Source organism: Dasypus novemcinctus, chromosome 28 (genome assembly GCF_030445035.2).
Source record: "Dasypus novemcinctus isolate mDasNov1 chromosome 28, mDasNov1.1.hap2, whole genome shotgun sequence".
Classification (NCBI taxonomy): Eukaryota; Metazoa; Chordata; class Mammalia; order Cingulata; family Dasypodidae; genus Dasypus; species Dasypus novemcinctus.
Window position 1 is genome coordinate 41,698,867 of NC_080700.1, and position 10,677 is coordinate 41,709,543.

Consider the following 10,677-nt stretch of genomic DNA (forward strand, 5'->3'; position numbering starts at 1 on the left):
CCATCGGCCATGACCATAACTCCCATGGGTCTCTTTAGCCCTCAAAGGAAACAATATCTGGGGGTTGTATCTGCTTTATCTGTCTCTCAGACTCTGCTCAGTTGTGCATAAGGGCAATCCTTCTGCCAGCCTCCAGACTCTTTTTTAGAGACTCGTAGCCATATAAACTCATTTCTCCTTTCCATTTCCCCCTTACATTAGGTCAAACAACATTTTAAAGACTATAAACAATTCTTTAAGAAAAGTCAGAGTAGCTTTCCAGTTTTACATAGTGATAAACCTAGAGAGAAAAAAGAGCATGGGCTCTGGACTCAGGCCTTAGATTACTTAAACTGTCACCTCCAGTTTTCTCCTTTGTGAGTCAGGAATTGCAATATATCTGTGTCTCAACTGAGCATGGGCTCCTTGCACAGTGCCTGGAACTGGAGGTGCTTGGTAAGTGTGCCCCCTCTCCTTCTCCTTTGCCTGTGCCTCACAACTGGGAGAAAACCGAAACAGGGGCCCAGTGTCTAGTGGGGGTCAACAGGGTCTGGTGAGCAGAGGCAGGGGCAGGTCTCCAAGTGGTGGGTCCAGGCAGAGGGTGCATGACCCAGCACCTCCAGGGTCATGTAGAAGTAGGGCAATGAGCTAAGTAGGTATAATCGTGATAAAATAGGGACGGTGACTATCAGTGTGATCTAGGGAGGCCAAGAAAGGAGAGCCTTGGTGACCTAGTCAACAAATATCTGTCTATGTCCATGTCCAGTCTACATGCATGGCCATGTCTACACCTATGTCGAGTCTATGTCTGGTCTATGTCTGTGTTGACATCTAAGTCTATGGATGGTCTATGTCTAGTCTATGTCTATGCCCATGTCTACTCTATGTCATGTCCATGTCCATGTCTAGTCTACATCTATGTCCATGTCCATATCTGATCTATGTCTAATCTTTGTCCATGTCCGTGTCTAGTCCATGTCCATGTCTAGTCTACGTCTACATCTACATCTGGCCTATGTCCAGTCTATGTCCATGTCCAGTCTATGCTCATGTCCCATCCAATGCATGTCCCTGTCTACACCTATGTCAAGTCTATGTCTGGTCTATGTCCATGTCCATGTCTGTTCTATGTCCATGTCCACATCTAGTCTACATCCATGTCTGGGTCTAACCTATGTATCCGTCTACATCTGGCCCGTGTTCAGTCTCTGTCTAGTCTACTTCTACCTCTGCATCTACATCCATGTCCATGGATGGCCTCCTCTGTACCCGCTGTGCCATCTGCATGGAATGTAAATGAAATCAGCCTGGGCGCTGCCCTCAGGGTATCTCAGTGAAACAGGGGAGACAGACAATGAACAAAAGACAAAGAAATTAAAAAGACAATGGGAATATACATCATTCCCAAGGTGCTGTGGTAGAGTATAGCTTGGAGCTTCCCACGTAACATACACAGGAGGGCTTCTTCGGAGGTGGTGACTCAAGGCCAGCTGGTCCACCATGGGAAACGTGGGAGGGCTGGGAGTCAGAGGGAGGCCTGTGGCTGCCGGAGGAAGAGGCCAGAGACCAGGGTGGCGTGGAGTGAGGCTGGAGGAGGCAGGACGGATTGCGCCGGCCAGAGCAGGAGTGCTGTGTGCACCTGGTGGCATCCAGGAAAGCTTCTGGGAGGAGGGGGCACTGGGCAAGGGTGGAGTCAGTCCCAGAGAACAAGCAGCGCAAGGGGGGCATGAGGGCTGGGGGAAGGGTCACTGAGAAGGGGCATCCTACCAGCTAAGAGACCTGTGCCTGCCTCCTCAGTGGTGGCTGTGGGCCAGGGCCAGGGGTCTGCATCAGGTGGTATGTGCATTCATGCAGCACCTGCTATACTGGCGCTGCACTGAATGTTCAATAGTGACACCCCCTGCCCATAGCACAGGGAGGGGGTACTACAGCCCTGTGGCCGAGGCCAGGAGCTGGTGGGACAGCTGAGCAGCATCCAGCCTACACGGCCAGGGCCTGGCCGATTCTGGTGGACATGTAGCTCCGGTCACCCCCCTACGTGGCCCTTGGCCGTAGGCCTCTGCCAAGGCCATCTCTGTGCTCCTTGCTGTGACTGCCCAGGGGAAGCGCCAGGTGGACTAGAAGTAGGCGTGGGAGCTGCAGGGTTCCTGGTCCTGCTGCAGCAGCAGTTCAGGGCAGCCCTGGGCCCTGCACTGGCCATGCCCGAGCCCTGGACCCCACTCCTTCCAGAGGCCAGGAGGTTGCGTGCTCACCTGGAGGGTGGACTGGGAGGCGCCGAGTGTCTGGCGGGCAGTGGGCTCAGGGGCAGTGCTGCCCCGGGTGATGGACACCAACCAACGTACACTCTGAGGACAGCACGTTCAGGCAGGTGGCCCTGGTGGCTCTCCAGCTAGCCAAGGTCCCCGAGACCTCACCATCTTCCCCTCACCCCCATCCTCAGGTGTCTTGTGGCCCCCGGCGTGGACCCTTGGCTGCCAGATGGAAGGGAAGTGGTGGGGGGCCTCAGGTGCCTCCCCCACCCCAGAGGCTTCCACCAGGCATCACTGGGGAGGGGGTGCTGTCATCCCAACCTTTGCTGTTAGGAGGAGGCAAAGGGGCGCCGTGCGGGGTCCCATTCCCACTCCCGACTCTGACTGCCCCAAATGAAGGGGGCGCACCCCAGAGGGTGGCACTGAGTGGGTGCTGTGGCCTCTGGAAGGTCTGGCTCAGGTGCCAGATGTGCACTGGCATCCAGCAAGCTTGTCATGTGTCACCTTGTCCTCTCCAGTCCCAGCTGCTGGACTGTTAGGGTTAAGCTTGGGTTGGGGTTAGGGTTAGGGTTAGGGTTAGGGTCAGGGTTAGGGTTGGGTTAGGGTCAGGGTTAGGGTTAGGGTTAGGGTTAGGGTTAGGGTTAGGGTTGGGTTAGGGTTAGGGTTAGGGTTGGGTTAGGGTTAGGGTTAGGGTTAGGGTTAGGGTTAGGCTTATTGTTAGGGTTGGGTTAGGGTTAGGGTTAGGGTTAGGCTTAGGGTTAGGGTTAGGGTTAGGGTTGGTTTAGGGTTAGGGTTAAGGTTAGGGTTAGGGTTGGTTTAGGGTTAGGGTTAAGGTTAGGGTTAGGGTTGGGTTAGGGTTCGGTTAGGTTTAGGGTTAGGGTTTGGGTTTGGGTTAGTGTTGGGTCAGGGTTGGGTTAGTGTTGCATTAGGTTTGGGTTAGTGTAGTGTTGGGTTAGCACTAAGGCTAAGGTTAGGTTAGGGTTAGCCTAGCTTTATGTTTAACCTTAGGTTAGCGCTGTGACTAGGACCAGGGCTCACCTCTTGGTCCTCTCCTTTTTCCCTCCTTTCTGCACATCTTCCTCTTTGCTTGGCAGGCATGGATATTCAATTCTCTCCTCTCCTCACCATTCCGACCCACAGCCCCTTTTTCCCTGCTCTCCTGGCCCTGCTTTCCCTGTGTCTGGTCGCCTTGGGAACCAGGCACCTCTAAGGGATGTGCTGTTCTGCCGAGGTCAAGCCCCTGCCTCTATGCTGCACCCCCCGCCTCCTCTCCTGCGGTCTGTGATGACGTGAGGCTCTCATTTCCATCTCCCCATCTCCCCTCACTCTTGGTTCCTGCCTAGGTCATCTCAGAGCTGCCTACCGGCGTGCTCTGGACTCTCCGTGGTGGTGGGGATCGGGGCGCCACCATGCTGTGGGGGTGCAGGACAGGTGGCCTGAGCCACGATGACCCCACCCTGCGGGCGGCCGCCTGTGGTCCACTGGTGGTCAGGGTCCCCACGCCATCCTCGCCAGGCGTGCTAAGTGAATGTCTGTGGAACCCCTCCTGGGACACGTCTCGGTGTAGCCTGAGGGCTTGTGGGTGCAGGGATGCCACATTCAGCAGTACAAGCGGACACAGAAGAACACAGAGCGAATGGATACAAGAGCAGACAACGAGGAGATGAGAAGATGCCCCCTGCACCCGGCCTCTGCATCCACCCAGGACGGCGGGCTTTGTCCCAAGAGGCAAAGGGGTCAGCGCCGTCTTGCACGGCTCCAGTGTGTCTCACCAAACGGCGTCAAGATCAGGTACTCAGGGGTGGCCAGAAGTCGCGCCATGGGGATGGGGGTGAGAGGGCCAGAGCCTGTGTGAAGGACAGGGCCACGAGGAGAAAGCAGCTGGAGCTTGCTGACTCGGGTTGGAAAGCCCCCGCAGCATCTGGCGCCACCCGCACCTGTGGCCCTCCAGGAAGGATGATGGTGGTGCCCCAGGACCCCGGCCGAGGGGACACCTGCCCCGGTGGGGCTCCAGGAGTGGCATTGCGAAGGCCGTGGGACGGTCCCATGGGAGGCCGGAGGCCAGCCCACCTGTCCGCAGAGTGCCCTCGGCCACCAGGCATCCCCCGGCCATTGGGGGCAGGTGGTCGCGTCCGAGGTCCGGAGCTGGACTCTCCCAGGTGACTCCCGGGCCCACAGACGTGCTGCTCCACTGGGCGGGGGCCGCCCCCCATTAGCTGGGTCCCGAGGCCTGGGGTGGGGGCGGGGGCGTGCGGGCTGCGACCTCCAGGCTGGGGACGGGCGTGCCCACGAGGACCCGGCGCCGAGAGCGCGGCCTCCTGCGGAAGCGGTGGGTGCTCCCCTGAGCCGCCCGGCAGCCCCCGACTGCCCTGCGAGGGCGGTGGAGACGACGGTGGCCGTCCCTTCCGATGGACACGGGGAGTAAAGGAAATACCCGGGAAGTCTCCTTCCCCGGTCGCAGGCTCTGGAATGCCCGCTATGCCCGTCACTCTAAGTCCCCGGCCCTTGTGCCGTGCCCGGGGCCGCTGGGAAGCCAGCACCACTGGGATAACTGACGCTGTCCAATGCCCGCGTCACCCACCGGCTCGCCTCTTCTAACCCGCGGCCCTGAGGCCCGGCGCCGCCTTCCCTGGGGAAACTGAGGCTGGAAGGCCTCGTGGCCCATCCGGCATGGCGCCTGCAAGGGGAGAAGAGGGTCCAGCCCAAGCTCCACCTTGGAACTCCGTGTCCTCCTCGTCCACCACCCCGGCCCCCGGGGAAGGAGGGAGGGGGTTTCTCGGCACACTGCAGAGGAACCTTCTGGAACCGTCGGCCTGGAGCTTGTTGGCTGTGTGAAGAAGAGACCAGCGGGCAGAGCCAGTCGGGCAGGGCGAGAAGACGCGGCTCGTGGCAGCGCGGCCCTCTCCCGGGTGACACAGGACCCGGCCTGGGTCTCCGTTTCCTGGGTGCTGGTTGGGTGGTGGCGGCTGCCAGCAGCCGCTGTGGGATGAACTGGCAGGGTCACGGGCGCGGAGGGGCCTGGCCCGCGGGCTCCTTAACTCTCCAGCCACCTGCCGTGGCTTTGGGCGTTTTAGGGCCGCGTCGGTGTCCAGGACGCCGGCCTAGAAAAGGGGCCACGTGGCCAGGGCCTCTCTCCGTGCCGGCTCCACGAAGGGGCCTGTCCCCCTCGCCATGTCCCCGTGCTGGACGTGACGGCCACTGTGTCTCCAGCTACGTGAGAGCAGGGCCCCCGCCCTGCCCGGTGGCCGTCCCCCCCCCTGTCGGCTCGGCCGCGCTGGAGCAGGTCACCCGGGCGGTGTGGGGGCCTGCGCGCGACGGCAGCGCCTGGGGAGGACACGGGCTTGGGGTCCTGGGAGGCGATGGCCCGCGTCGGTGACGGGCTGAGGAAGCCACTGTCCCCGAGAGGTGACGGAGACAGAGACGCCCGGCTGCGGGCGCAACGGGGGCAGGGGCCGAGGGCTGCCCCTGCACGGCCCCCCCGAGAGCCTCCCTGGCCCCCGCCTCCTGGGCTCAGCTGGGTCCAGCGTGCTGTGGGCGCGCGGAGAACCGGCAGGGAGCCGGGTCGGGTCAGCTCTGGGGCTGAGCAGGGGAGAGGGAGGGCGAGGTGAGCACTGGCCGTGCGGTGAGTGCGCGGGATGCAGCTATGGCAGGTGGGGCGCCGGGGGTGCAGCTACGGCAGGTGGGGGGCGCCGGGGGTGCAGCTACTGCAGGTGGGGGCCGCCGGGGGTGCAGCTACGGCAGGTGGGGGGCGCCGGGGGTGCAGCTACTGCAGGTGGGGGCCGCCGGGGGTGCAGCTACGGCAGGTGGGGGCCGCCGGGGGTGCAGCTACTGCAGGTGGGGGCCGCCGGGGGTGCAGCTATGGCAGGTGGGGCGCCGGGGGTGCAGCTACGGCAGGTGGGGGGCGCCGGGGGTGCAGCTACTGCAGGTGGGGGCCGCCGGGGGTGCAGCTACGGCAGGTGGGGGGCGCCGGGGGTGCAGCTACGGCAGGTGGGGGGCGCCGGGGGTGCAGCTACTGCAGGTGGGGGCCGCCGGGGGTGCAGCTATGGCAGGTGGGGAGCGCCGGGGGTGCAGCTACGGCAGGTGGGGGGCGCCGGGGGTGCAGCTACGGCAGGTGGGGGGCGCCGGGGGTGCAGCTACTGCAGGTGGGGGCCGCCGGGGGTGCAGCTACGGCAGGTGGGGGCGTCGGGGGTGCAGCTATGGCAGGTGGGGCGCCGGGGGTGCAGCTACGGCAGGTGGGGGGCGCCGGGGGTGCAGCTACTGCAGGTGGGGGCCGCCGGGGGTGCAGCTACTGCAGGTGGGGGGCGCCGGGGGTGCAGCTACGGCAGGTGGGGGGCGTCGGGGGTGCAGCTACTGCAGGTGGGGGCCGCCGGGGGTGCAGCTACGGCAGGTGGGGGCCACCGGGGGTGCAGCTACGGCAGGTGGGGGGCGCCGGGGGTGCAGCTACGGCAGGTGGGGGGCGCCGGGGGTGCAGCTATGGCAGGTGGGGGGCGTCGGGGGTGCAGCTATGGCAGGTGGGGGGCGCCGGGGGTGCAGCTATGGCAGGTGGGGGGCACTGGGGGTGCAGCTATGGCAGGTGGGGGGCGTCGGGGGTGCAGCTATGGCAGGTGGGGGGCGTATGGGGTCCAGCTATGGCAGGTGGGGGGCGCCGGGGGTGCAGCTATGGCAGGTGGGGGGCGCCGGGGGTGCAGCTATGGCAGGTGGGGGGCGCCGGGGGTGCAGCTATGGCAGGTGGGGGCCGCCGGGGGTGCAGCTATGGCAGGCGGGGGGCGTCGGGGGTGCAGCTACTGCAGGTGGGGGCCGCCGGGGGTGCAGCTACGGCAGGTGGGGGCCGCCGGGGGTGCAGCTACGGCAGGTGGGGGGCGCCGGGGGTGCAGCTACGGCAGGTGGGGAGCGTCGGGGGTGCAGCTACGGCAGGTGGGGGGCGCCGGGGGTGCAGCTACGGCAGGTGGGGGGCGCCGGGGGTGCAGCTATGGCAGGTGGGGGGCACCGGGGGTGCAGCTATGGCAGGTGGGGGCGCCGGGGAGAGGGAGCCGTGGAGGGGTATGGGGTGAAGCTCCCACGCCAGGGGTCCTGCACAAAGATGGTCAGAGGTGCCGGGAGAGACGAGCTGAGGACCGGGCCTGGCCAGTCCTGGATGTACCTCGGGTCACTGGTGGTCAGACTGGGTGGGGGTGGGGGTGGGGGGTGAGGCAGGGCTGGGGTTAGGCTGGGGAGGAAGCAGGGGCGGGCAGGGGGCAGGCAGGGGGAAGGGACAGGTGGACAGGGGAGGTGGGCAGGGGCTGGTGAGCAGGGGTGGGCAGGTGGCAGGGACAGGCCCAGGGGCAGCGGTGGGCAGGGAAGACAGGGGCAGGGGCAGGGGCAGGGGCAGGGCGGGCAGGGGGCAGGGGCGGGCAGGGGCAGGTGGGCGGCGGGCAGCCTCTCCCGGCCCCTGGCCCCCGGGGCCTCGGCTGGCCGCCCCGTCCCCGCCGTGGGAGCAGGGCTGCAGGACCCCGCCTCGCGGCTCTGCTCCATCACCTCTCAAAGCGCCCTCGGCCCGAGCCAGGCAGCGGGCAGCCCCGGGGGGAGGCCTGGGGCTGGCCCGGGGCAGGGGGCCGTGGGCACCATGTTCCAGCACACGCTGCCCCCCATGCCCGCTGCTCCCGGGCTCTGCGGCCCCCTGTGCCCCCCATGTCCCCTGCGTCCCTGGGAGATGGTGCCCTCTGGCAGGAGCAGGAGGAGGGGACCCTGTGGGCCCCTGGGACCGGGGGAGGGGCAGGAGGAGGCGGGGCAGGTCCAGCGCCCCCCCGGGGGTCATCCACTCTGGTTGCCGTAGTGACAATGGCCCCTGGCCCCACCCCTGGGGGAGCCCCTGGGAGCCCCACCCAGGCCAAGGCTGCCCCCCCCCCCGTGGGGCTGGTCCCGGGCAGCTGGCGGGGGGCGAGCCCAGCACCCCAACTCCAGGCTGAGCCGCAGGGGGTGTCCCCAGGAGCGCGGCGGGAAAGCCTCCCAGGGCCGCTGGGTCCCTGCACCCCAGAGCCCCTGCCCCCTGCGCCCGGCCGAGCGGACCCCTCCCCTCCTTCCCGCCCTTCCCAGCCACCTGCGGGCCGGGGGCTGCTGCGGGTCACACACAGATGCCCCTGAGGCCACCGCTGTGGCCCGGGGACCTGGGAATCTGCATTTCAGAGCCCCTCCCCACCCCAGGGACTCACGACCCCCCCGACCCTGACCCTCCTGGCGAGGGGCCCACGGGCTCCACACCTGGGGCAGCGGTCAGCCTGCCCCGCGCCCCCAGCCTGGACAGGGAGCCTCCGCGGAAAAGTCACGTTTTAGCCGCAGACCGGGCAGTGGCCAGAGGGCGTCCATGGGTGTCCACCAGACTCGGCGGGGCCGGGGGTCCCGTGCCAGCCCTTGGTGCTCCTGGGAAGGGGCGTTAAAGGTGAGGAAATACGATTGGTCAAGAGGAGGGCCCGGGACCAGGTGTCTCCAGCCCGCCCCGGCCCCTGGCGCTTGACCATCTCCATCCCTGGCAGCGTGTGATTCCGAGAAAGCTCTTCCAAGTTCCATCAAGCTCCAGGGCTTTCCCGCAGCTCTCTGCACGTGCACGCTCCAGTGGTTGGCGTGTGTGCCCCGAATCGCGTTCCCTTACGCTGCACAGAGCTCCAGGGCTAAGGACAGTGTCTTTGGCAAGACAGACCTGAGTTTCGCCTGGTGTGGGCAGGTTTTTGTAAGTGCACGTGGCACACCCGTGGGATGGGGGGAGGAGAGGAGAAAGGCACCCCAGGGGCTCTCAGAGCAGACAAGTGGCAGGTGCTGCCCGATCCTCCTGGACAAGGGCAGGGACGTGGCCACATGTCGTCCCCGAGCGGCTGTCGTGAGAAACCAGCCGCATCCAGGGCCCCGCTGCCGGGAGGGGAGGCAGCTTGGCAAGTGCAGAGCGCGCAGGGCGGTTGGGGTGAGGGCTGGACTCGGCTGTGTCACCTGTTCGCTGGGCGATCTCCCCAGTCCTCAGCGCACGTCAGTGAAGTGGGATCATGGCCCCCCAGTCACTGCGTTACTGTGAGCATTGATTTGAATAAAACCTTTGGGAAGGGCCTGGCTCCCAGGTACCCCCAAGAGCTATCACGGATGGCGGTGGTGAGCTGGTGATGGTGGTGGTGGCGGTTTCAGTTTTCCAGGCTGCATCAAGCACCATGCAGTGGTTTGATTTAAGCAATGGGAATTTATTTGCTTAAGGTTAGAGTCCAGGAAGATGTCCAAATCAAGGCCCCATCGGGCACTGCTTTCTTCCTGAACCCTGGCTGCTGGCGAGCCTGGCCCTCTGTCCCGTGGCACGGCGCATGGCGGCCTCAGCTGGCCTCTCCCTGCTCTTCCAGGTTTCGTCGCCCTCAGCTCCTTTGCTCCTGTGGCCTTCCCTGTCTCTGTGTATTCATTCCGTTTATCAAGGACTCCAGTGATAAGCTTCATCCCATCCCGAATGAGGTGGGCCACACCTTACCTGAAGTAGCGCATCAGGGGGTTCAACCCACAGGAATGGATCAGACTTAAGAACATGTTTTTTTTCTGGGGTACATACAGCTTCAAACCACCACTGTGGCAGTGATGGTGGCACTGATGGTGTGGATTGGTGATGAGGTAGTGATGATGGTGATGGCAGTGATGGTGGTGAAGATGATGGTGGTGGTGATGATGGTGGGTGGTGGTGATGGTCCTGATTGGTGATGAGTTAATGATGGTGATGGCGGTGGTGATAATGGTGGTGGCGATGATGGTGATGATGGTAGTGGTGATGGTGCTGCTGTTGGTGGTGGTGATGTGGTGGTGGTGATGATGGTGTTGATTGGTGATGAGGTAGTGATGATGGCGATGGCAGTGGTGATAGTGGTGATGGTGATGATGGTGGGTGTTGCTAACGGTACTGATTGGTGATGAGGTGGTGGTGGTGGTAGTGATGGTGGTGATGTGATGATGGTGGTGAGGTGGTGATGATGGTGCTGCTGCTGATGGTGGTGATGTTAGTGGTTGTGATGATGGTGATGGTGATGATGGTGCTGGGTGCTGGTGATAGTACTGATTTGTGATGAGGTGATGGTGGTGGTGGTGATGGTGGTGGGTGGTGGCGATAGTGGTGATGACAGTGGTGTTGATGGTATGACAGTGGTGGTGGCAATGATAATGGTGGTGCTGATGGTGATGGTGGTGTTGATAATGATGTAGTGATGGGGTAGGTGGTGGTGAAGGTACTGATTGGTCATGAGGCAGTGATGGTGGTGGTGGTGATAATGGTGATGATGGTGGGGTGGGGATAGTGGTGGTGATGATGGTGGTGATGGTGGCGGGATGTTGATGGTACAGATTGGTGATGAGATAGTGATGATGACGATGGCAGTGGTGAGAATGATGATGGTGAAGATGGTGATGATGGTGGTAATGTGCTGGGTATTGGTGATGGTGTTTGTGATGGTACTGATTG